This window comes from Ixodes scapularis, unplaced genomic scaffold (genome assembly GCF_016920785.2).
Source record: "Ixodes scapularis isolate PalLabHiFi unplaced genomic scaffold, ASM1692078v2 PGA_scaffold4__175_contigs__length_147842914, whole genome shotgun sequence".
Classification (NCBI taxonomy): domain Eukaryota; kingdom Metazoa; phylum Arthropoda; class Arachnida; order Ixodida; family Ixodidae; genus Ixodes; species Ixodes scapularis.
Genome location: NW_024609879.1, coordinates 42,439,763 through 42,464,369, shown reverse-complemented (window position 1 = coordinate 42,464,369; position 24,607 = coordinate 42,439,763).

The window sequence follows — 24,607 nt, the reverse complement described above, 5'->3', positions numbered from 1 at the left end:
GACACATTGGCATCTTTGAGCCCAAGTCGCCAAACAAGTGCCAAAATTAGGCTTCGCTTCCCGATAGTTCGGCTGTCATCTGGCAGCTACGGGCCAAAGTTGCCAAACAAGTGCCATAGTTAGGCTTCGCTTCCGAATAGTTCGGCTGTCATCCGGCAGCTACGGGCCAAAGTTGCCAAACAAGTGCCAAAGTTAGGCTTCGCTTCCCGATAGTTCGGCTGTCACTGGCACCTTCGGGCCAAAATTGCTTCAGATACGCCAGAGTTAGGCTTACTACCTTGTAGTTCAGTTGACACATTGGCATCTTTGAGCCCAAGTCGCCAAACAAGTGCCAAAATTAGGCTTCGCTTCCCGTGGTTCGGCTGTCATCTGGCAGCTACGGGCCAAAGTTGCCAAACAAGTGCCATAGTTAGGCTTCGCTTCCCGATAGTTCGGCTGTCATCCGGCAGCTACGGGCCAAAGTTGCCAAACGAGTGCCAAAGTTAGGCTTCGCTTCCCGATAGTTCGGCTGTCATCTGGCACCTTCGGGCCAAAATTGCCTCAGATATGCCAGAGTTAGGCTTACTACCTTGTAGTTCAGTTGACACATTGGCATCTTTGAGCCCAAGTCGCCAAACAAGCGCCAAAATTATGCTTCGCTTCCCGATAGTTCGGCTGTCATCTGGCAGCTACGGGCCACAGTTGCCAAACAAGTGCCATAGTTAGGCTTCGCTTCCCGTTAGTTCGGCTGTCATCCGGCAGCTACGGGCCAAAGTTGCCAAACAAGTGCCAAAGTTAGGCTTCGCTTCCCAATAGTTCGGCTGTCATCTGGCACCTTCGGGCCAAAATTGCCTCAGATATGCCAGAGTTAGGCTTACTACTTTGTAGTTCAGTTGACACATTGGCATCTTTGAGCCCAAGTCGCCAAACAAGTGCCAAAATTAGGCTTCGCTTCCCGATAGTTCGGCTGTCATCTGGCAGCTACGGGCCAAAGTTGCCAAACAAGTGCCATAGTTAGGCTTCGCTTCCCGATAGTTCGGCTGTCATCCGGCAGCTACGGGCCAAAGTTGCCAAACAGGTGCCAAAGTTAGGCTTCGCTTCCCGATAGTTCGGCTGTCATCTGGCACCTTCGGGCCAAAATTGCCTCAGATATGCCAGAGTTAGGCTTACTACCTTGTAGTTCAGTTGACACATTGGCATCTTTGAGCCCAAGTCGCCAAACAAGTGCCAAAATTAGGCTTCGCTTCCCGATAGTTCGGCTGTCATCTGGCAGCTACGGGCCAAAGTTGCCAAACAAGTGCCATATTTAGGCTTCGGTTCCGAATAGTTCGGCTGTCATCCGGCCGCTACGGGCCAAAGTTGCCAAACAAGTGCCAAAGTTAGGCTTCGCTTCCCGATAGTTCGGCTGTCATCTGGCACCTTCGGGCCAAAATTGCTTCAGATACGCCAGAGTTAGGCTTACTACCTTGTAGTTCAGTTGACACATTGGCATCTTTGAGCCCAAGTCGCCATACAAGTGCCAAAATTAGGCTTCGCTTCCCGTGGTTCGGCTGTCATCTGGCAGCTACGGGCCAAAGTTGCCAAACAAGTGCCATAGTTAGGCTTCGCTTCCCGATAGTTCGGCTGTCATCCGGCAGCTACGGGCCAAAGTTGCCAAACAAGTGCCAAAGTTAGGCTTCGCTTCCCGATAGTTCGGCTGTCATCTGGCACCTTCGGGCCAAAATTGCCTCAGATATGCCAGAGTTAGGCTTACTACCTTGTAGTTCAGTTGACACATTGGCATCTTTGAGCCCAAGTCGCCAAACAAGTGCCAAAATTAGGCTTCGCTTCCCGATAGTTCGGCTGTCATCTGGCAGCTACGGGCCAAAGTTGCCAAACAAGTGCCATAGTTAGGCTTCGCTTCCCGATAGTTCGGCTGTCAACTGGCAGCTACGGGCCAAAGTCACCAAACAAGTGCCAAAGTTAGGCTTCACTTCCCGATAGTTCGGCTGTCATCTGGCACCTTCGGGCCAAAATTGCCTCAGATATGCCAGAGTTAGGCTTACTACCTTGTAGTTCAGTTGACACATTGGCATCTTTGAGCCCAAGTCGCCAAACAAGCGCCAAAATTAGGCTTCGCTTCCCGATAGTTCGGCTGTCATCTGGCAGCTACGGGCCACAGTTGCCAAACAAGTGCCATAGTTAGGCTTCGCTTCCCGACAGTTCGGCTGTCATCCGGCAGCTACGGGTCAAAGTTGCCAAACAAGTGCCAAAGTTAGGCTTCGCTTCCCGATAGTTCGGCTGTCATCTGGCACCTTCGGGCCAAAATTGCCTCAGATATGCCAGAGTTAGGCTTACTACTTTGTAGTTCAGTTGACACATTGGCATCTTTGAGCCCAAGTCGCCAAACAAGTGCCAAAATTAGGCTTCGCTTCCCGATAGTTCCGCTGTCATCTGGCAGCTACGGGCCAAAGTTGCCAAACAAGTGCCATAGTTAGGCTTCGCTTCCCGATAGTTCGGCTGTCATCCGGCAGCTACGGGCCAAAGTTGCCAAACAAGTGCCAAAGTTAGGCTTCGCTTCCCGATAGTTCGGCTGTCATCTGGCACCTTCGGGCCAAAATTGCCTCAGATATGCCAGAGTTAGGCTTACTACCTTGTAGTTCAGTTGACACATTGGCATCTTTGAGCCCAAGTCGCCAAACAAGTGCCAAAATTAGGCTTCGCTTCCCGATAGTTCGGCTGTCATCTGGCAGCTACGGGCCAAAGTTGCCAAACAAGTGCCATAGTTAGGCTTCGCTTCCCGATAGTTCGGCTGTCAACTGGCAGCTACGGGCCAAAGTCACCAAACAAGTGCCAAAGTTAGGCTTCGCTTCCCGATAGTTCGGCTGTCATCTGGCACCTTCGGGCCAAAATTGCCTCAGATATGCCAGAGTTAGGCTTACTACCTTGTAGTTCAGTTGACACATTGGCATCTTTGAGCCCAAGTCGCCAAACAAGCGCCAAAATTAGGCTTCGCTTCCCGATAGTTCGGCTGTCATCTGGCAGCTACGGGCCACAGTTGCCAAACAAGTGCCATAGTTAGGCTTCGCTTCCCGACAGTTCGGCTGTCATCCGGCAGCTACGGGTCAAAGTTGCCAAACAAGTGCCAAAGTTAGGCTTCGCTTCCCGATAGTTCGGCTGTCATCTGGCACCTTCGGGCCAAAATTGCCTCAGATATGCCAGAGTTAGGCTTACTACTTTGTAGTTCAGTTGACACATTGGCATCTTTGAGCCCAAGTCGCCAAACAAGTGCCAAAATTAGGCTTCGCTTCCCGATAGTTCCGCTGTCATCTGGCAGCTACGGGCCAAAGTTGCCAAACAAGTGCCATAGTTAGGCTTCGCTTCCCGATAGTTCGGCTGTCAACTGGCAGCTACGGGCCAAAGTCGCCAAACAAGTGCCAAAGTTAGGCTTCGCTTCCCGATAGTTCGGCTGGCATCTGGCACCTTCGGGCCAAAGTTGCCTCAGATATGCCAGAGTTAGGCTTACTACCTTGTAGTTCTGTTGACACATTGGCATCTTTAAGCCCAAGTCGCCAAACAAGTGCCAAAATTAGGCTTCGCTTCCCGATAGTTCGGTTGTCATCTGGTAGCTACGGGCCAAAGTTGCCAAACAAGTGCCATAGTTAGGCTTCGCTTCCCGATAGTTCGGCTGTCATCCGGCAGCTGCGGGCCAAAGCTCCCAAACAAGTGCCAAAGTTAGGCTTCGCTTCCCGATAGTTCGGCTGTCATCTGGCACCTTCGGGCCAAAATTGCCTCAGATATGCCAGAGTTAGGCTTACTACCTTGTAGTTCAGTTGACACATTGGCATCTTGGAGCCCAAGTCGCCAAACAAGTGCCAAAATTAGGCTTCGCTTCCCGATTGTTCGGCTGTCATCTGGCAGCTACGGGCCAAAGTTGCCAAAGAAGTGCCATAGTTAGGCTTCGCTTCCCGATAGTTCGGCTGTCATCTGGCACATTCGGGCCAAAATTGCCTCAGATATGCCAGAGTTAGGCTTACTACCTTGTAGTTCAGTTGACACATTGGCATCTTTGAGCCTAAGTCGCCATACAAGTGCCATAGTTAGGGTTCGCTTCCCGATAGTTCGGCTGTCATCTGGCAACTACGGGCCAAAGTTGCCAAACAAGTGCCATAGTTAGGCTTCGCTTCCCGATAGTTCGGCTGTCAACTGGCAGCTACGGGCCAAAGTTGCCAAACAAGTGCCAAAGTTAGGCTTCGCTTCCCGATAGTTCGGCTGTCATCTGGCACCTTCGGGCCAAAATTGCCTCAGATATGCCAGAGTTAGGCTTACTACCTTGTAGTTCAGTTGACACATTGGCATCTTTGAGCCCAAGTCGCCAAACAAGTGCCAAAATTAGGCTTCGCTTCCCGATAGTTCGGCTGTCATCTCGCAGCTACGGGCCAAAGTTGCCAAACAAGTGCCATAGTTAGGCTTCGCTTCCCGATAGTTCGGCTCTCAACTGGCAGCTACGGGCCAAAGTTGCCAAAGAAGTGCCAAAGTTAGGCTTCGCTTCCCGATAGTTCGGCTGTCATCTGGCACCTTCGGGCCAAAAATGCCTCAGATATGCCAGAGTTAGGCTTACTACCTTGTAGTTCAGTTGACACATTGGCATCTTTGAGCCCAAGTCGCCAAACAAGTGCCAAAATTAGGCTTCGCTTCCCGATAGTTCGGATGTCATCTGGCAGCTACGGGCCAAAGTTGCCAAACAAGTGCCATAGTTAGGCTTCGCTTCCCGATAGTTCGGCTGTCATCCGGCAGCTACGGGCCAAAGTTGCCAAACAAGTGCCAAGTTAGGCTTCGCTTCCCGATAGTTCGGCTGTCATCTGGCACCTTCGGGCCAAAATTGCCTCAGATACGCCAGAGTTAGGCTTACTACCTTGTAGTTCAGTTGACACATTGGCCTCTTTGAGCCCAAGTCGCCAAACAAGTGCCAAAATTAGGCTTCGCTTCCCGATAGTTCGGCTGTCATCTGGCAGCTACGGGCCAAAGTTGCCAAACAAGTGCCATAGTTAGGCTTCGCTTCCCGATAGTTCGGCTGTCAACTGGCAGCTACGGGCCAAAGTCACCAAACAAGTGCCAAAGTTAGGCTTCGCTTCCCGATAGTTCGGCTGTCATCTGGCACCTTCGGGCCAAAATTGCCTCAGATATGCCAGAGTTAGGCTTACTACCTTGTAGTTCAGTTGACACATTGGCATCTTTGAGCCCAAGTCGCCAAACAAGCGCCAAAATTAGGCTTCGCTTCCCGATAGTTCGGCTGTCATCTGGCAGCTACGGGCCACAGTTGCCAAACAAGTGCCATAGTTAGGCTTCGCTTCCCGACAGTTCGGCTGTCATCCGGCAGCTACGGGTCAAAGTTGCCAAACAAGTGCCAAAGTTAGGCTTCGCTTCCCGATAGTTCGGCTGTCATCTGGCACCTTCGGGCCAAAATTGCCTCAGATATGCCAGAGTTAGGCTTACTACTTTGTAGTTCAGTTGACACATTGGCATCTTTGAGCCCAAGTCGCCAAACAAGTGCCAAAATTAGGCTTCGCTTCCCGATAGTTCCGCTGTCATCTGGCAGCTACGGGCCAAAGTTGCCAAACAAGTGCCATAGTTAGGCTTCGCTTCCCGATAGTTCGGCTGTCAACTGGCAGCTACGGGCCAAAGTCGCCAAACAAGTGCCAAAGTTAGGCTTCGCTTCCCGATAGTTCGGCTGGCATCTGGCACCTTCGGGCCAAAGTTGCCTCAGATATGCCAGAGTTAGGCTTACTACCTTGTAGTTCTGTTGACACATTGGCATCTTTAAGCCCAAGTCGCCAAACAAGTGCCAAAATTAGGCTTCGCTTCCCGATAGTTCGGTTGTCATCTGGTAGCTACGGGCCAAAGTTGCCAAACAAGTGCCATAGTTAGGCTTCGCTTCCCGATAGTTCGGCTGTCATCCGGCAGCTGCGGGCCAAAGCTCCCAAACAAGTGCCAAAGTTAGGCTTCGCTTCCCGATAGTTCGGCTGTCATCTGGCACCTTCGGGCCAAAATTGCCTCAGATATGCCAGAGTTAGGCTTACTACCTTGTAGTTCAGTTGACACATTGGCATCTTGGAGCCCAAGTCGCCAAACAAGTGCCAAAATTAGGCTTCGCTTCCCGATTGTTCGGCTGTCATCTGGCAGCTACGGGCCAAAGTTGCCAAAGAAGTGCCATAGTTAGGCTTCGCTTCCCGATAGTTCGGCTGTCATCTGGCACATTCGGGCCAAAATTGCCTCAGATATGCCAGAGTTAGGCTTACTACCTTGTAGTTCAGTTGACACATTGGCATCTTTGAGCCTAAGTCGCCATACAAGTGCCATAGTTAGGGTTCGCTTCCCGATAGTTCGGCTGTCATCCGGCAGCTACGGGCCAAAGTTGCCAAACAAGTGCCAAAGTTAGGCTTCGCTTCCCGATAGTTCGGCTGTCATCTGGCACCTTCGGGCCAAAATTGCCTCAGATATGCCAGAGTTAGGCTTACTACCTTGTAGTTCAGTTGACACATTGGCATCTTTGAGCCCAAGTCGCCAAACAAGTACCAAAATTAGGCTTCGCTTCCCGATAGTTCGGCTGTCATCTGGCAACTACGGGCCAAAGTTGCCAAACAAGTGCCATAGTTAGGCTTCGCTTCCCGATAGTTCGGCTGTCAACTGGCAGCTACGGGCCAAAGTTGCCAAACAAGTGCCAAAGTTAGGCTTCGCTTCCCGATAGTTCGGCTGTCATCTGGCACCTTCGGGCCAAAATTGCCTCAGATATGCCAGAGTTAGGCTTACTACCTTGTAGTTCAGTTGACACATTGGCATCTTTGAGCCCAAGTCGCCAAACAAGTGCCAAAATTAGGCTTCGCTTCCCGATAGTTCGGCTGTCATCTCGCAGCTACGGGCCAAAGTTGCCAAACAAGTGCCATAGTTAGGCTTCGCTTCCCGATAGTTCGGCTCTCAACTGGCAGCTACGGGCCAAAGTTGCCAAAGAAGTGCCAAAGTTAGGCTTCGCTTCCCGATAGTTCGGCTGTCATCTGGCACCTTCGGGCCAAAAATGCCTCAGATATGCCAGAGTTAGGCTTACTACCTTGTAGTTCAGTTGACACATTGGCATCTTTGAGCCCAAGTCGCCAAACAAGTGCCAAAATTAGGCTTCGCTTCCCGATAGTTCGGATGTCATCTGGCAGCTACGGGCCAAAGTTGCCAAACAAGTGCCATAGTTAGGCTTCGCTTCCCGATAGTTCGGCTGTCATCCGGCAGCTACGGGCCAAAGTTGCCAAACAAGTGCCAAGTTAGGCTTCGCTTCCCGATAGTTCGGCTGTCATCTGGCACCTTCGGGCCAAAATTGCCTCAGATACGCCAGAGTTAGGCTTACTACCTTGTAGTTCAGTTGACACATTGGCCTCTTTGAGCCCAAGTCGCCAAACAAGTGCCGAAATTAGGCTTCGCTTCCCGATAGTTCGGCTGTCATCTGGCAGCTACAGGCCAAAGTTGCCAAACAAGTGCCATAGTTAGGCTTCGCTTCCCGATAGTTCGGCTGTCATCCGGCAGCTACGGGCCAAAGTTGCCAAACAGGTGCCAAAGTTAGGCTTCGCTTCCCGATAGTTCGGCTGTCATCTGGCACCTTCGGGCCAAAATTGCCTCAGATATGCCAGAGTTAGGCTTACTACCTTGTAGTTCAGTTGACACATTGGCATCTTTGAGCCCAAGTCGCCAAACAAGTGCCAAAATTAGGCTTCGCTTCCGGATAGTTCGGCTGTCATCTGGCAGCTACGGGCCAAAGTTGCCAAACAAGTGCCATAGTTAGGCTTCGCTTCCGAATAGTTCGGCTGTCATCCGGCAGCTACGGGCCAAAGTTGCCAAACAAGTGCCAAAGTTAGGCTTCGCTTCCCGATAGTTCGGCTGTCATCTGGCACCTTCGGGCCAAAATTGCTTCAGATACGCCAGAGTTAGGCTTACTACCTTGTAGTTCAGTTGACACATTGGCATCTTTGAGCCCAAGTCGCCAAACAAGTGCCAAAATTAGGCTTCGCTTCCCGTGGTTCGGCTGTCATCTGGCAGCTACGGGCAAAAGTTGCCAAACAAGTGCCATAGTTAGGCTTCGCTTCCCGATAGTTCGGCTGTCATCCGGCAGCTACGGGCCAAAGTTGCCAAACAAGTGCCAAAGTTAGGCTTCGCTTCCCGATAGTTCGGCTGTCATCTGGCACCTTCGGGCCAAAATTGCCTCAGATATGCCAGAGTTAGGCTTACTACCTTGTAGTTCAGTTGACACATTGGCATCTTTGAGCCCAAGTCGCCAAACAAGCGCCAAAATTATGCTTCGCTTCCCGATAGTTCGGCTGTCATCTGGCAGCTACGGGCCACAGTTGCCAAACAAGTGCCATAGTTAGGCTTCGCTTCCCGTTAGTTCGGCTGTCATCCGGCAGCTACGGGCCAAAGTTGCCAAACAAGTGCCAAAGTTAGGCTTCGCTTCCCAATAGTTCGGCTGTCATCTGGCACCTTCGGGCCAAAATTGCCTCAGATATGCCAGAGTTAGGCTTACTACTTTGTAGTTCAGTTGACGCATTGGCATCTTTGAGCCCAAGTCGCCAAACAAGTGCCAAAATTAGGCTTCGCTTCCCGATAGTTCGGCTGTCATCTGGCAGCTACGGGCCAAAGTTGCCAAACAAGTGCCATAGTTAGGCTTCGCTTCCCGATAGTTCGGCTGTCATCCGGCAGCTACGGGCCAAAGTTGCCAAACAGGTGCCAAAGTTAGGCTTCGCTTCCCGATAGTTCGGCTGTCATCTGGCACCTTCGGGCCAAAATTGCCTCAGATATGCCAGAGTTAGGCTTACTACCTTGTAGTTCAGTTGACACATTGGCATCTTTGAGCCCAAGTCGCCAAACAAGTGCCAAAATTAGGCTTCGCTTCCCGATAGTTCGGCTGTCATCTGGCAGCTACGGGCCAAAGTTGCCAAACAAGTGCCATAGTTAGGCTTCGCTTCTCGATAGTTCGGCTGTCATCCGGCAGCTACGGGCCAAAGTTGCCAAACAAGTGCCAAAGTTAGGCTTCGCTTCCCGATAGTTCGGCTGTCATCTGGCACCTTCGGGCCAAAATTGCCTCAGATATGCCAGAGTTAGGCTTACTACCTTGTAGTTCAGTTGACACATTGGCATCTTTGAGCCCAAGTCGCCAAACAAGTGCCAAAATTAGGCTTCGCTTTCCGATAGTTCGGCTGTCATCTGGCAGCTACGGCCAAAGTTGCCAAACAAGTGCCATAGTTAGGCTTCGCTTCCCGATAGTTCGGCTGTCATCCGACAGCTACGGGCCAAAGTTGCCAAACAAGTGCCAATGTTAGGCTTCGCTTCCCGATAGTTCGGCTGCCATCTGGCACCTTCGGGCCAAAATTGCCTCAGATACGCCAGAGTTAGGCTTACTACCTTGTAGTTCAGTTGCCACATTGGCATCTTTGAGCCCAAGTCGCCAAACAAGTGCCAAAATTAGGCTTCGCTTCCCGATAGTTCGGCTGTCATCTGGCAGCTACAGGCCAAAGTTGCCAAACAAGTGCCATAGTTAGGCTTCGCTTCCCGATAGTTCGGCTGTCATCCGGCAGCTACCGGCCAAAGTTGCCAAACAGGTGCCAAAGTTAGGCTTCGCTTCCCGATAGTTCGGCTGTCATCTGGCACCTTCGGGCCAAAATTGCCTCAGATATGCCAGAGTTAGGCTTACTACCTTGTAGTTCAGTTGACACATTGGCATCTTTGAGCCCAAGTCGCCAAACTTGTGCCATAATTAGGCTTCGCTTCACGATAGCTCGCTGTCATCTGGCAGCTACGGGCCAAAGTTGCCAAACAAGTGCCATAGTTAGGCTTCGCTTCCCGATAGTTTGGCTGTCATCCGGCAGCTACGGGCCAAAGTTGCCAAACAAGTGCCAAAGTTAGGCTTCGCTTTCCGATAGTTCGGCTGTCATCTGGCACCTTCGGGCCAAAATTGCCTCAGATATGCCAGAGTTAGGCTTACTACCTTGTAGTTCAGTTGACACATTGGCATCTTTGAGCCCAAGTCGCCAAACAAGTGCCAAAATTAGGCTTCGCTTCCCGATAGTTCGGCTGTCATCTGGCAGCTACAGGCCAAAGTTGCCAAACAAGTGCCATAGTTAGGCTTCGCTTCCCGATAGTTCGGCTGTCATCCGGCAGCTACGGGCCAAAGTTGCCAAACAGGTGCCAAAGTTAGGCTTCGCTTCCCGATAGTTCGGCTGTCATCTGGAACCTTCGGGCCAAAATTGCCTCAGATATGCCAGAGTTAGGCTTACTACCTTGTAGTTCAGTTGACACATTGGCATCTTTGAGCCCAAGTCGCCAAACAAGTGCCAAAATTAGGCTTCGCTTCCCGATAGTTCGGCTGTCATCTGGCAGCTACGGGCCAAAGTTGCCAAACTAGTGCCATAGTTAGGCTTCGCTTCCCGATAGTTCGACTGTCATCCGGCAGCTACGGGCCAAAGTTGCCAAACAAGTGCCAAAGTTAGGCTTCGCTTCCCGATAGTTCGGCTGTCATCTGGCACCTTCGGGCCAAAATATCCTCAGATATGCCACAGTTAGGCTTACTACCTTGTAGTTCAGTTGACACATTGGCATCTTTGAGCCCAAGTCGCCAAACAAGTGCCAAAATTAGGCTTCGCTTTCCGATAGTTCGGCTGTCATCTGGCAGCTACGGCCAAAGTTGCCAAACAAGTGCCATAGTTAGGCTTCGCTTCCCGATAGTTCGGCTGTCATCCGACAGCTACGGGCCAAAGTTGCCAAACAAGTGCCAATGTTAGGCTTCGCTTCCCGATAGTTCGGCTGTCATCTGGCACCTTCGGGCCAAAATTGCCTCAGATACGCCAGAGTTAGGCTTACTACCTTGTAGTTCAGTTGCCACATTGGCATCTTTGAGCCCAAGTCGCCAAACAAGTGCCAAAATTAGGCTTCGCTTCCCGATAGTTCGGCTGTCATCTGGCAGCTACAGGCCAAAGTTGCCAAACATGTGCCATAGTTAGGCTTCGCTTCCCGATAGTTCGGCTGTCATCCGGCAGCTACGGGCCAAAGTTGCCAAACAGGTGCCAAAGTTAGGCTTCGCTTCCCGATAGTTCGGCTGTCATCTGGCACCTTCGGGCCAAAATTGCCTCAGATATGCCAGAGTTAGGCTTACTACCTTGTAGTTCAGTTGACACATTGGCATCTTAGAGCCCAAGTCGCCAAACAAGAGCCAAAATTAGGCTTCGCTTCCCGATAGTTCGGCTGTCATCTGGCAGCTACGGGCCAGAGTTGCCAAACAAGTGCCATAGTTAGGCTTCGCTTCCCGATAGTTCGGCTGTCATCCGGCAGCTACGGGCCAAAGTTGCAAAACAAGTGCCAAAGTTAGGCTTCGCTTCCCGATAGTTCGGCTGTCATCTGGCACCTTCGGGCCAAAATTGCCTCAGATATGCCAGAGTTAGGCTTACTACCTTGTAGTTCAGTTGACACATTGGCATCTTTGAGCCCAAGTCGCCAAACAAGTGCCAAAATTAGGCTTCGCTTCCCGATAGTTCGGCTGTCATGTGGCAACTACGGGCCAAAGTTGCCAAACAAGTGCCATAGTTATGCTTCGCTTCCCGATAGTTCGGCTGTCAACTGGCAGCTACGGGCCAAAGTCGCGAAACAAGTGCCAAAGTTAGGCTTCGCTTCCCGATAGTTCGGCTGTCATCTGGCACCTTCGGGCCAAAATTGCCTCAGATATGCCAGAGTTAGGCTTACTACCTTGTAGTTCAGTTGACACATTGGCATCTTTGAGCCCAAGTCGCCAAACAAGTGCCAAAATTAGGCTTCGCTTCACGATAGCTCGCTGTCATCTGGCAGCTACGGGCCAAAGTTGCCAAACAAGTGCCATAGTTAGGCTTCGCTTCCCGATAGTTCGGCTGTCATCCGGCAGCTACGGGCCAAAGTTGCCAAACAAGTGCCAAAGTTAGGCTTCGCTTCCCGATAGTTCGGCTGTCATCTGGCACCTTCGGGCCAAAATTGCCTCAGATATGCCAGAGTTAGGCTTACTACCTTGTAGTTCAGTTGACACATTGGCATCTTTGAGCCCAAGTCGCCAAACAAGTGCCAAAATTAGGCTTCGGTTCCCGATAGTTCGGCTGTCATCTGGCAGCTACGGGCCAAAGTTGCCAAACAAGTGATATAGTTAGGCTTCGCTTCCCGATAGTTCGGCTGTCAACTGGCAGCTACGGGCCAAAGTTGCCAAACAAGTGCCAAAGTTAGGCTTCGCTTCCCGATAGTTCGGCTGTCATCTGGCACCTTCGGGCCAAAATTGCCTCAGATATGCCAGAGTTAGGCTTACTACCTTGTAGTTCAGTTGACACATTGGCATCTTTGAGCCCAAGTCGCCAAACAAGTGCCAAAATTAGGCTTAGCTTCCCGATAGTTCGGCTGTCAACTGGCAGCTACGGGCCAAAGTTGCCAAACAAGTGCCAAAGTTAGGCTTCGCTTCCCGATAGTTCCGCTGTCATCTGGCACCTTCGGGCCAAAATTGCCTCAGATATGCCAGAGTTAGGCTTACTACCTTGTAGTTCAGTTGACACATTGGCATCTTTGAGCCCAAGTCGCCAAACAAGTGCCCAAATTAGGCTTCGCTTCCCGATAGTTCGGCTGTCATCTGGCAACTACGGGCCAAAGTTGCCAAACAAGTGCCATAGTTAGGCTTCGCTTCCCGATAGTTCGGCTGTCAACTGGCAGCTACGGGCCAAAGTTGCCAAACAAGTGCCAAAGTTAGGCTTCGCTTCCCGATAGTTCGGCTGTCATCTGGCACCTTCGGGCCAAAATTGCCTCAGATATGCCAGAGTTAGGCTTACTACCTTGTAGTTCAGTTGACACATTGGCATCTTTGAGCCCAAGTCGCCAAACAAGTGCCAAAATTAGGCTTCGCTTCCCGATAGTTCGGCTGTCATCTCGCAGCTACGGGCCAAAGTTGCCAAACAAGTGCCATAGTTAGGCTTCGCTTCCCGATAGTTCGGCTCTCAACTGGCAGCTACAGGCCAAAGTTGCCAAAGAAGTGCCAAAGTTAGGCTTCGCTTCCCGATAGTTCGGCTGTCATCTGGCACCTTCGGGCCAAAATTGCCTCAGATATGCCAGAGGTAGGCTTACTACCTTGTAGTTCAGTTGATACATTGGCATCTTTGAGCCCAAGTCGCCAAACAAGTGCCAAAATTAGGCTTCGCTTCCCGATAGTTCGGCTGTCATCTGGCAGCTACGGGCCAAAGTTGCCAAACAAGTGCCATAGTTAGGCTTCGCTTCCCGATAGTTCGGCTGTCATCCGGCAGCTACGGGCCAAAGTTGCCAAACAAGTGCCAAGTTAGGCTTCGCTTCCCGATAGTTCGGCTGTCATCTGGCACCTTCGGGCCAAAATTGCCTCAGATACGCCAGAGTTAGGCTTACTACCTTGTAGTTCAGTTGACACATTGGCATCTTTGAGCCCAAGTCGCCAAACAAGTGCCGAAATTAGGCTTCGCTTCTCGATAGTTCGGCTGTCATCTGGCAGCTACAGGCCAAAGTTGCCAAACAAGTGCCATAGTTAGGCTTCGCTTCCCGATAGTTCGGCTGTCATCCGGCAGCTACGGGCCAAAGTTGCCAAACAGGTGCCAAAGTTAGGCTTCGCTTCCCGATAGTTCGGCTGTCATCTGGCACCTTCGGGCCAAAATTGCCTCAGATATGCCAGAGTTAGGCTTACTACCTTGTAGTTCAGTTGACACATTGGCATCTTTGAGCCCAAGTCGCCAAACAAGTGCCAAAATTAGGCTTCGCTTCCCGATAGTTCGGCTGTCATCTGGCAGCTACGGGCCAAAGTTGCCAAACAAGTGCCATAGTTAGGCTTCGCTTCCGAATAGTTCGGCTGTCATCCGGCAGCTACGGGCCAAAGTTGCCAAACAAGTGCCAAAGTTAGGCTTCGCTTCCCGATAGTTCGGCTGTCACTGGCACCTTCGGGCCAAAATTGCTTCAGATACGCCAGAGTTAGGCTTACTACCTTGTAGTTCAGTTGACACATTGGCATCTTTGAGCCCAAGTCGCCAAACAAGTGCCAAAATTAGGCTTCGCTTCCCGTGGTTCGGCTGTCATCTGGCAGCTACGGGCCAAAGTTGCCAAACAAGTGCCATAGTTAGGCTTCGCTTCCCGATAGTTCGGCTGTCATCCGGCAGCTACGGGCCAAAGTTGCCAAACGAGTGCCAAAGTTAGGCTTCGCTTCCCGATAGTTCGGCTGTCATCTGGCACCTTCGGGCCAAAATTGCCTCAGATATGCCAGAGTTAGGCTTACTACCTTGTAGTTCAGTTGACACATTGGCATCTTTGAGCCCAAGTCGCCAAACAAGCGCCAAAATTATGCTTCGCTTCCCGATAGTTCGGCTGTCATCTGGCAGCTACGGGCCACAGTTGCCAAACAAGTGCCATAGTTAGGCTTCGCTTCCCGTTAGTTCGGCTGTCATCCGGCAGCTACGGGCCAAAGTTGCCAAACAAGTGCCAAAGTTAGGCTTCGCTTCCCAATAGTTCGGCTGTCATCTGGCACCTTCGGGCCAAAATTGCCTCAGATATGCCAGAGTTAGGCTTACTACTTTGTAGTTCAGTTGACACATTGGCATCTTTGAGCCCAAGTCGCCAAACAAGTGCCAAAATTAGGCTTCGCTTCCCGATAGTTCGGCTGTCATCTGGCAGCTACGGGCCAAAGTTGCCAAACAAGTGCCATAGTTAGGCTTCGCTTCCCGATAGTTCGGCTGTCATCCGGCAGCTACGGGCCAAAGTTGCCAAACAGGTGCCAAAGTTAGGCTTCGCTTCCCGATAGTTCGGCTGTCATCTGGCACCTTCGGGCCAAAATTGCCTCAGATATGCCAGAGTTAGGCTTACTACCTTGTAGTTCAGTTGACACATTGGCATCTTTGAGCCCAAGTCGCCAAACAAGTGCCAAAATTAGGCTTCGCTTCCCGATAGTTCGGCTGTCATCTGGCAGCTACGGGCCAAAGTTGCCAAACAAGTGCCATATTTAGGCTTCGGTTCCGAATAGTTCGGCTGTCATCCGGCCGCTACGGGCCAAAGTTGCCAAACAAGTGCCAAAGTTAGGCTTCGCTTCCCGATAGTTCGGCTGTCATCTGGCACCTTCGGGCCAAAATTGCCTCAGATATGCCAGAGTTAGGCTTACTACCTTGTAGTTCAGTTGACACATTGGCATCTTTGAGCCCAAGTCGCCAAACAAGTGCCAAAATTAGGCTTCGCTTCCCGATAGTTCGGCTGTCATCTGGCAGCTACGGGCCAAAGTTGCCAAACAAGTGCCATAGTTAGGCTTCGCTTCCCGATAGTTCGGCTGTCAACTGGCAGCTACGGGCCAAAGTCACCAAACAAGTGCCAAAGTTAGGCTTCACTTCCCGATAGTTCGGCTGTCATCTGGCACCTTCGGGCCAAAATTGCCTCAGATATGCCAGAGTTAGGCTTACTACCTTGTAGTTCAGTTGACACATTGGCATCTTTGAGCCCAAGTCGCCAAACAAGCGCCAAAATTAGGCTTCGCTTCCCGATAGTTCGGCTGTCATCTGGCAGCTACGGGCCACAGTTGCCAAACAAGTGCCATAGTTAGGCTTCGCTTCCCGACAGTTCGGCTGTCATCCGGCAGCTACGGGTCAAAGTTGCCAAACAAGTGCCAAAGTTAGGCTTCGCTTCCCGATAGTTCGGCTGTCATCTGGCACCTTCGGGCCAAAATTGCCTCAGATATGCCAGAGTTAGGCTTACTACTTTGTAGTTCAGTTGACACATTGGCATCTTTGAGCCCAAGTCGCCAAACAAGTGCCAAAATTAGGCTTCGCTTCCCGATAGTTCCGCTGTCATCTGGCAGCTACGGGCCAAAGTTGCCAAACAAGTGCCATAGTTAGGCTTCGCTTCCCGATAGTTCGGCTGTCATCCGGCAGCTACGGGCCAAAGTTGCCAAACAAGTGCCAAAGTTAGGCTTCGCTTCCCGATAGTTCGGCTGTCATCTGGCACCTTCGGGCCAAAATTGCCTCAGATATGCCAGAGTTAGGCTTACTACCTTGTAGTTCAGTTGACACATTGGCATCTTTGAGCCCAAGTCGCCAAACAAGTGCCAAAATTAGGCTTCGCTTCCCGATAGTTCGGCTGTCATCTGGCAGCTACGGGCCAAAGTTGCCAAACAAGTGCCATAGTTAGGCTTCGCTTCCCGATAGTTCGGCTGTCAACTGGCAGCTACGGGCCAAAGTCACCAAACAAGTGCCAAAGTTAGGCTTCGCTTCCCGATAGTTCGGCTGTCATCTGGCACCTTCGGGCCAAAATTGCCTCAGATATGCCAGAGTTAGGCTTACTACCTTGTAGTTCAGTTGACACATTGGCATCTTTGAGCCCAAGTCGCCAAACAAGCGCCAAAATTAGGCTTCGCTTCCCGATAGTTCGGCTGTCATCTGGCAGCTACGGGCCACAGTTGCCAAACAAGTGCCATAGTTAGGCTTCGCTTCCCGACAGTTCGGCTGTCATCCGGCAGCTACGGGTCAAAGTTGCCAAACAAGTGCCAAAGTTAGGCTTCGCTTCCCGATAGTTCGGCTGTCATCTGGCACCTTCGGGCCAAAATTGCCTCAGATATGCCAGAGTTAGGCTTACTACTTTGTAGTTCAGTTGACACATTGGCATCTTTGAGCCCAAGTCGCCAAACAAGTGCCAAAATTAGGCTTCGCTTCCCGATAGTTCCGCTGTCATCTGGCAGCTACGGGCCAAAGTTGCCAAACAAGTGCCATAGTTAGGCTTCGCTTCCCGATAGTTCGGCTGTCAACTGGCAGCTACGGGCCAAAGTCGCCAAACAAGTGCCAAAGTTAGGCTTCGCTTCCCGATAGTTCGGCTGGCATCTGGCACCTTCGGGCCAAAGTTGCCTCAGATATGCCAGAGTTAGGCTTACTACCTTGTAGTTCTGTTGACACATTGGCATCTTTAAGCCCAAGTCGCCAAACAAGTGCCAAAATTAGGCTTCGCTTCCCGATAGTTCGGTTGTCATCTGGTAGCTACGGGCCAAAGTTGCCAAACAAGTGCCATAGTTAGGCTTCGCTTCCCGATAGTTCGGCTGTCATCCGGCAGCTGCGGGCCAAAGCTCCCAAACAAGTGCCAAAGTTAGGCTTCGCTTCCCGATAGTTCGGCTGTCATCTGGCACCTTCGGGCCAAAATTGCCTCAGATATGCCAGAGTTAGGCTTACTACCTTGTAGTTCAGTTGACACATTGGCATCTTGGAGCCCAAGTCGCCAAACAAGTGCCAAAATTAGGCTTCGCTTCCCGATTGTTCGGCTGTCATCTGGCAGCTACGGGCCAAAGTTGCCAAAGAAGTGCCATAGTTAGGCTTCGCTTCCCGATAGTTCGGCTGTCATCTGGCACATTCGGGCCAAAATTGCCTCAGATATGCCAGAGTTAGGCTTACTACCTTGTAGTTCAGTTGACACATTGGCATCTTTGAGCCTAAGTCGCCATACAAGTGCCATAGTTAGGGTTCGCTTCCCGATAGTTCGGCTGTCATCCGGCAGCTACGGGCCAAAGTTGCCAAACAAGTGCCAAAGTTAGGCTTCGCTTCCCGATAGTTCGGCTGTCATCTGGCACCTTCGGGCCAAAATTGCCTCAGATATGCCAGAGTTAGGCTTACTACCTTGTAGTTCAGTTGACACATTGGCATCTTTGAGCCCAAGTCGCCAAACAAGTACCAAAATTAGGCTTCGCTTCCCGATAGTTCGGCTGTCATCTGGCAACTACGGGCCAAAGTTGCCAAACAAGTGCCATAGTTAGGCTTCGCTTCCCGATAGTTCGGCTGTCAACTGGCAGCTACGGGCCAAAGTTGCCAAACAAGTGCCAAAGTTAGGCTTCGCTTCCCGATAGTTCGGCTGTCATCTGGCACCTTCGGGCCAAAATTGCCTCAGATATGCCAGAGTTAGGCTTACTACCTTGTAGTTCAGTTGACACATTGGCATCTTTGAGCCCAAGTCGCCAAACAAGTGCCAAAATTAGGCTTCGCTTCCCGATAGTTCGGCTGTCATCTCGCAGCTACGGGCCAAAGTTGCCAAACAAGTGCCATAGTTAGGCTTCGCTTCCCGATAGTTCGGCTCTCAACTGGCAGCTACGGGCCAAAGTTGCCAAAGAAGTGCCAAAGTTAGGCTTCGCTTCCCGATAGTTCGGCTGTCATCTGGCACCTTCGGGCCAAAAATGCCTCAGATATGCCAGAGTTAGGCTTACTACCTTGTAGTTCAGTTGACACATTGGCATCTTTGAGCCCAAGTCGCCAAACAAGTGCCAAAATTAGGCTTCGCTTCCCGATAGTTCGGATGTCATCTGGCAGCTACGGGCCAAAGTTGCCAAACAAGTGCCATAGTTAGGCTTCGCTTCCCGATAGTTCGGCTGTCATCCGGCAGCTACGGGCCAAAGTTGCCAAACAAGTGCCAAAGTTAGGCTTCGCTTCCCGATAGTTCGGCTGTCATCTGGCACCTTCGGGCCAAAATTGCCTCAGATATGCCAGAGTTAGGCTTACTACCTTGTAGTTCAGTTGACACATTGGCATCTTTGAGCCCAAGTCGCCAAACAAGCGCCAAAATTATGCTTCGCTTCCCGATAGTTCGGCTGTCATCTGGCAGCTACGGGCCACAGTTGCCAAACAAGTGCCATAGTTAGGCTTCGCTTCCCGTTAGTTCGGCTGTCATCCGGCAGCTACGGGCCAAAGTTGCCAAACAAGTGCCAAAGTTAGGCTTCGCTTCCCAATAGTTCGGCTGTCATCTGGCACCTTCGGGCCAAAATTGCCTCAGATATGCCAGAGTTAGGCTTACTACTTTGTAGTTCAGTTGACACATTGGCATCTTTGAGCCCAAGTCGCCAAACAAGTGCCAAAATTAGGCTTCGCTTCCCGATAGTTCGGCTGTCATCTGGCAGCTACGGGCCAAAGTTGCCAAACAAGTGCCATAGTTAGGCTTCGCTTCCCGATAGTTCGGCTGTCATCCGGCAGCTACGGGCCAAAGTTGCCAAACAGGTGCCAAAGTTAGGCTTCGCTTCCCGATAGTTCGGCTGTCATCTGGCACCTTCGGGCCAAAATTGCCTCAGATATGCCAGAGTTAGGCTTACTACCTTGTAGTTCAGTTGACACATTGGCATCTTTGAGCCCAAGTCGCCATACAAGTGCCAAAATTAGGCTTCGCTTCCCGTGGTTCGGCTGTCATCTGGCAGCTACGGGCCAAAGTTGCCAAACAAGTGCCATAGTTAGGCTTCGCTTCCCGATAGTTCGGCTGTCATCCGGCAGCTACGGGCCAAAGTTGCCAAACAAGTGCCAAAGTTAGGCTTCGCTTCCCGATAGTTCGGCTGTCATCTGGCACCTTCGGGCCAAAATTGCCTCAGATATGCCAGAGTTAGGCTTACTACCTTGTAGTTCAGTTGACACATTGGCATCTTTGAGCCCAAGTCGCCAAACAAGTGCCAAAATTAGGCTTCGCTTCCCGATAGTTCGGCTGTCATCTGGCAGCTACGGGCCAAAGTTGCCAAACAAGTGCCATAGTTAGGCTTCGCTTCCCGATAGTTCGGCTGTCAACTGGCAGCTACGGGCCAAAGTCACCAAACAAGTGCCAAAGTTAGGCTTCACTTCCCGATAGTTCGGCTGTCATCTGGCACCTTCGGGCCAAAATTGCCTCAGATATGCCAGAGTTAGGCTTACTACCTTGTAGTTCAGTTGACACATTGGCATCTTTGAGCCCAAGTCGCCAAACAAGCGCCAAAATTAGGCTTCGCTTCCCGATAGTTCGGCTGTCATCTGGCAGCTACGGGCCACAGTTGCCAAACAAGTGCCATAGTTAGGCTTCGCTTCCCGACAGTTCGGCTGTCATCCGGCAGCTACGGGTCAAAGTTGCCAAACAAGTGCCAAAGTTAGGCTTCGCTTCCCGATAGTTCGGCTGTCATCTGGCACCTTCGGGCCAAAATTGCCTCAGATATGCCAGAGTTAGGCTTACTACTTTGTAGTTCAGTTGACACATTGGCATCTTTGAGCCCAAGTCGCCAAACAAGTGCCAAAATTAGGCTTCGCTTCCCGATAGTTCCGCTGTCATCTGGCAGCTACGGGCCAAAGTTGCCAAACAAGTGCCATAGTTAGGCTTCGCTTCCCGATAGTTCGGCTGTCATCCGGCAGCTACGGGCCAAAGTTGCCAAACAAGTGCCAAAGTTAGGCTTCGCTTCCCGATAGTTCGGCTGTCATCTGGCACCTTCGGGCCAAAATTGCCTCAGATATGCCAGAGTTAGGCTTACTACCTTGTAGTTCAGTTGACACATTGGCATCTTTGAGCCCAAGTCGCCAAACAAGTGCCAAAATTAGGCTTCGCTTCCCGATAGTTCGGCTGTCATCTGGCAGCTACGGGCCAAAGTTGCCAAACAAGTGCCATAGTTAGGCTTCGCTTCCCGATAGTTCGGCTGTCAACTGGCAGCTACGGGCCAAAGTCACCAAACAAGTGCCAAAGTTAGGCTTCGCTTCCCGATAGTTCGGCTGTCATCTGGCACCTTCGGGCCAAAATTGCCTCAGATATGCCAGAGTTAGGCTTACTACCTTGTAGTTCAGTTGACACATTGGCATCTTTGAGCCCAAGTCGCCAAACAAGCGCCAAAATTAGGCTTCGCTTCCCGATAGTTCGGCTGTCATCTGGCAGCTACGGGCCACAGTTGCCAAACAAGTGCCATAGTTAGGCTTCGCTTCCCGACAGTTCGGCTGTCATCCGGCAGCTACGGGTCAAAGTTGCCAAACAAGTGCCAAAGTTAGGCTTCGCTTCCCGATAGTTCGGCTGTCATCTGGCACCTTCGGGCCAAAATTGCCTCAGATATGCCAGAGTTAGGCTTACTACTTTGTAGTTCAGTTGACACATTGGCATCTTTGAGCCCAAGTCGCCAAACAAGTGCCAAAATTAGGCTTCGCTTCCCGATAGTTCCGCTGTCATCTGGCAGCTACGGGCCAAAGTTGCCAAACAAGTGCCATAGTTAGGCTTCGCTTCCCGATAGTTCGGCTGTCAACTGGCAGCTACGGGCCAAAGTCGCCAAACAAGTGCCAAAGTTAGGCTTCGCTTCCCGATAGTTCGGCTGGCATCTGGCACCTTCGGGCCAAAGTTGCCTCAGATATGCCAGAGTTAGGCTTACTACCTTGTAGTTCTGTTGACACATTGGCATCTTTAAGCCCAAGTCGCCAAACAAGTGCCAAAATTAGGCTTCGCTTCCCGATAGTTCGGTTGTCATCTGGTAGCTACGGGCCAAAGTTGCCAAACAAGTGCCATAGTTAGGCTTCGCTTCCCGATAGTTCGGCTGTCATCCGGCAGCTGCGGGCCAAAGCTCCCAAACAAGTGCCAAAGTTAGGCTTCGCTTCCCGATAGTTCGGCTGTCATCTGGCACCTTCGGGCCAAAATTGCCTCAGATATGCCAGAGTTAGGCTTACTACCTTGTAGTTCAGTTGACACATTGGCATCTTGGAGCCCAAGTCGCCAAACAAGTGCCAAAATTAGGCTTCGCTTCCCGATTGTTCGGCTGTCATCTGGCAGCTACGGGCCAAAGTTGCCAAAGAAGTGCCATAGTTAGGCTTCGCTTCCCGATAGTTCGGCTGTCATCTGGCACATTCGGGCCAAAATTGCCTCAGATATGCCAGAGTTAGGCTTACTACCTTGTAGTTCAGTTGACACATTGGCATCTTTGAGCCTAAGTCGCCATACAAGTGCCATAGTTAGGGTTCGCTTCCCGATAGTTCGGCTGTCATCCGGCAGCTACGGGCCAAAGTTGCCAAACAAGTGCCAAAGTTAGGCTTCGCTTCCCGATAGTTCGGCTGTCATCTGGCACCTTCGGGCCAAAATTGCCTCAGATATGCCAGAGTTAGGCTTACTACCTTGTAGTTCAGTTGACACATTGGCATCTTTGAGCCCAAGTCGCCAAACAAGTACCAAAATTAGGCTTCGCTTCCCGATAGTTCGGCTGTCATCTGGCAACTACGGGCCAAAGTTGCCAAACAAGTGCCATAGTTAGGCTTCGCTTCCCGATAGTTCGGCTGTCAACTGGCAGCTACGGGCCAAAGTTGCCAAACAAGTGCCAAAGTTAGGCTTCGCTTCCCGATAGTTCGGCTGTCATCTGGCACCTTCGGGCCAAAATTGCCTCAGATATGCCAGAGTTAGGCTTACTACCTTGTAGTTCAGTTGACACATTGGCATCTTTGAGCCCAAGTCGCCAAACAAGTGCCAAAATTAGGCTTCGCTTCCCGATAGTTCGGCTGTCATCTCGCAGCTACGGGCCAAAGTTGCCAAACAAGTGCCATAGTTAGGCTTCGCTTCCCGATAGTTCGGCTCTCAACTGGCAGCTACGGGCCAAAGTTGCCAAAGAAGTGCCAAAGTTAGGCTTCGCTTCCCGATAGTTCGGCTGTCATCTGGCACCTTCGGGCCAAAAATGCCTCAGATATGCCAGAGTTAGGCTTACTACCTTGTAGTTCAGTTGACACATTGGCATCTTTGAGCCCAAGTCGCCAAACAAGTGCCAAAATTAGGCTTCGCTTCCCGATAGTTCGGATGTCATCTGGCAGCTACGGGCCAAAGTTGCCAAACAAGTGCCATAGTTAGGCTTCGCTTCCCGATAGTTCGGCTGTCATCCGGCAGCTACGGGCCAAAGTTGCCAAACAAGTGCCAAGTTAGGCTTCGCTTCCCGATAGTTCGGCTGTCATCTGGCACCTTCGGGCCAAAATTGCCTCAGATACGCCAGAGTTAGGCTTACTACCTTGTAGTTCAGTTGACACATTGGCCTCTTTGAGCCCAAGTCGCCAAACAAGTGCCAAAATTAGGCTTCGCTTCCCGATAGTTCGGCTGTCATCTGGCAGCTACGGGCCAAAGTTGCCAAACAAGTGCCATAGTTAGGCTTCGCTTCCCGATAGTTCGGCTGTCAACTGGCAGCTACGGGCCAAAGTCACCAAACAAGTGCCAAAGTTAGGCTTCGCTTCCCGATAGTTCGGCTGTCATCTGGCACCTTCGGGCCAAAATTGCCTCAGATATGCCAGAGTTAGGCTTACTACCTTGTAGTTCAGTTGACACATTGGCATCTTTGAGCCCAAGTCGCCAAACAAGCGCCAAAATTAGGCTTCGCTTCCCGATAGTTCGGCTGTCATCTGGCAGCTACGGGCCACAGTTGCCAAACAAGTGCCATAGTTAGGCTTCGCTTCCCGACAGTTCGGCTGTCATCCGGCAGCTACGGGTCAAAGTTGCCAAACAAGTGCCAAAGTTAGGCTTCGCTTCCCGATAGTTCGGCTGTCATCTGGCACCTTCGGGCCAAAATTGCCTCAGATATGCCAGAGTTAGGCTTACTACTTTGTAGTTCAGTTGACACATTGGCATCTTTGAGCCCAAGTCGCCAAACAAGTGCCAAAATTAGGCTTCGCTTCCCGATAGTTCCGCTGTCATCTGGCAGCTACGGGCCAAAGTTGCCAAACAAGTGCCATAGTTAGGCTTCGCTTCCCGATAGTTCGGCTGTCAACTGGCAGCTACGGGCCAAAGTCGCCAAACAAGTGCCAAAGTTAGGCTTCGCTTCCCGATAGTTCGGCTGGCATCTGGCACCTTCGGGCCAAAGTTGCCTCAGATATGCCAGAGTTAGGCTTACTACCTTGTAGTTCTGTTGACACATTGGCATCTTTAAGCCCAAGTCGCCAAACAAGTGCCAAAATTAGGCTTCGCTTCCCGATAGTTCGGTTGTCATCTGGTAGCTACGGGCCAAAGATGCCAAACAAGTGCCATAGTTAGGCTTCGCTTCCCGATAGTTCGGCTGTCATCCGGCAGCTGCGGGCCAAAGCTCCCAAACAAGTGCCAAAGTTAGGCTTCGCTTCCCGATAGTTCGGCTGTCATCTGGCACCTTCGGGCCAAAATTGCCTCAGATATGCCAGAGTTAGGCTTACTACCTTGTAGTTCAGTTGACACATTGGCATCTTGGAGCCCAAGTCGCCAAACAAGTGCCAAAATTAGGCTTCGCTTCCCGATTGTTCGGCTGTCATCTGGCAGCTACGGGCCAAAGTTGCCAAAGAAGTGCCATAGTTAGGCTTCGCTTCCCGATAGTTCGGCTGTCATCTGGCACATTCGGGCCAAAATTGCCTCAGATATGCCAGAGTTAGGCTTACTACCTTGTAGTTCAGTTGACACATTGGCATCTTTGAGCCTAAGTCGCCATACAAGTGCCATAGTTAGGGTTCGCTTCCCGATAGTTCGGCTGTCATCCGGCAGCTACGGGCCAAAGTTGCCAAACAAGTGCCAAAGTTAGGCTTCGCTTCCCGATAGTTCGGCTGTCATCTGGCACCTTCGGGCCAAAATTGCCTCAGATATGCCAGAGTTAGGCTTACTACCTTGTAGTTCAGTTGACACATTGGCATCTTTGAGCCCAAGTCGCCAAACAAGTACCAAAATTAGGCTTCGCTTCCCGATAGTTCGGCTGTCATCTGGCAACTACGGGCCAAAGTTGCCAAACAAGTGCCATAGTTAGGCTTCGCTTCCCGATAGTTCGGCTGTCAACTGGCAGCTACGGGCCAAAGTTGCCAAACAAGTGCCAAAGTTAGGCTTCGCTTCCCGATAGTTCGGCTGTCATCTGGCACCTTCGGGC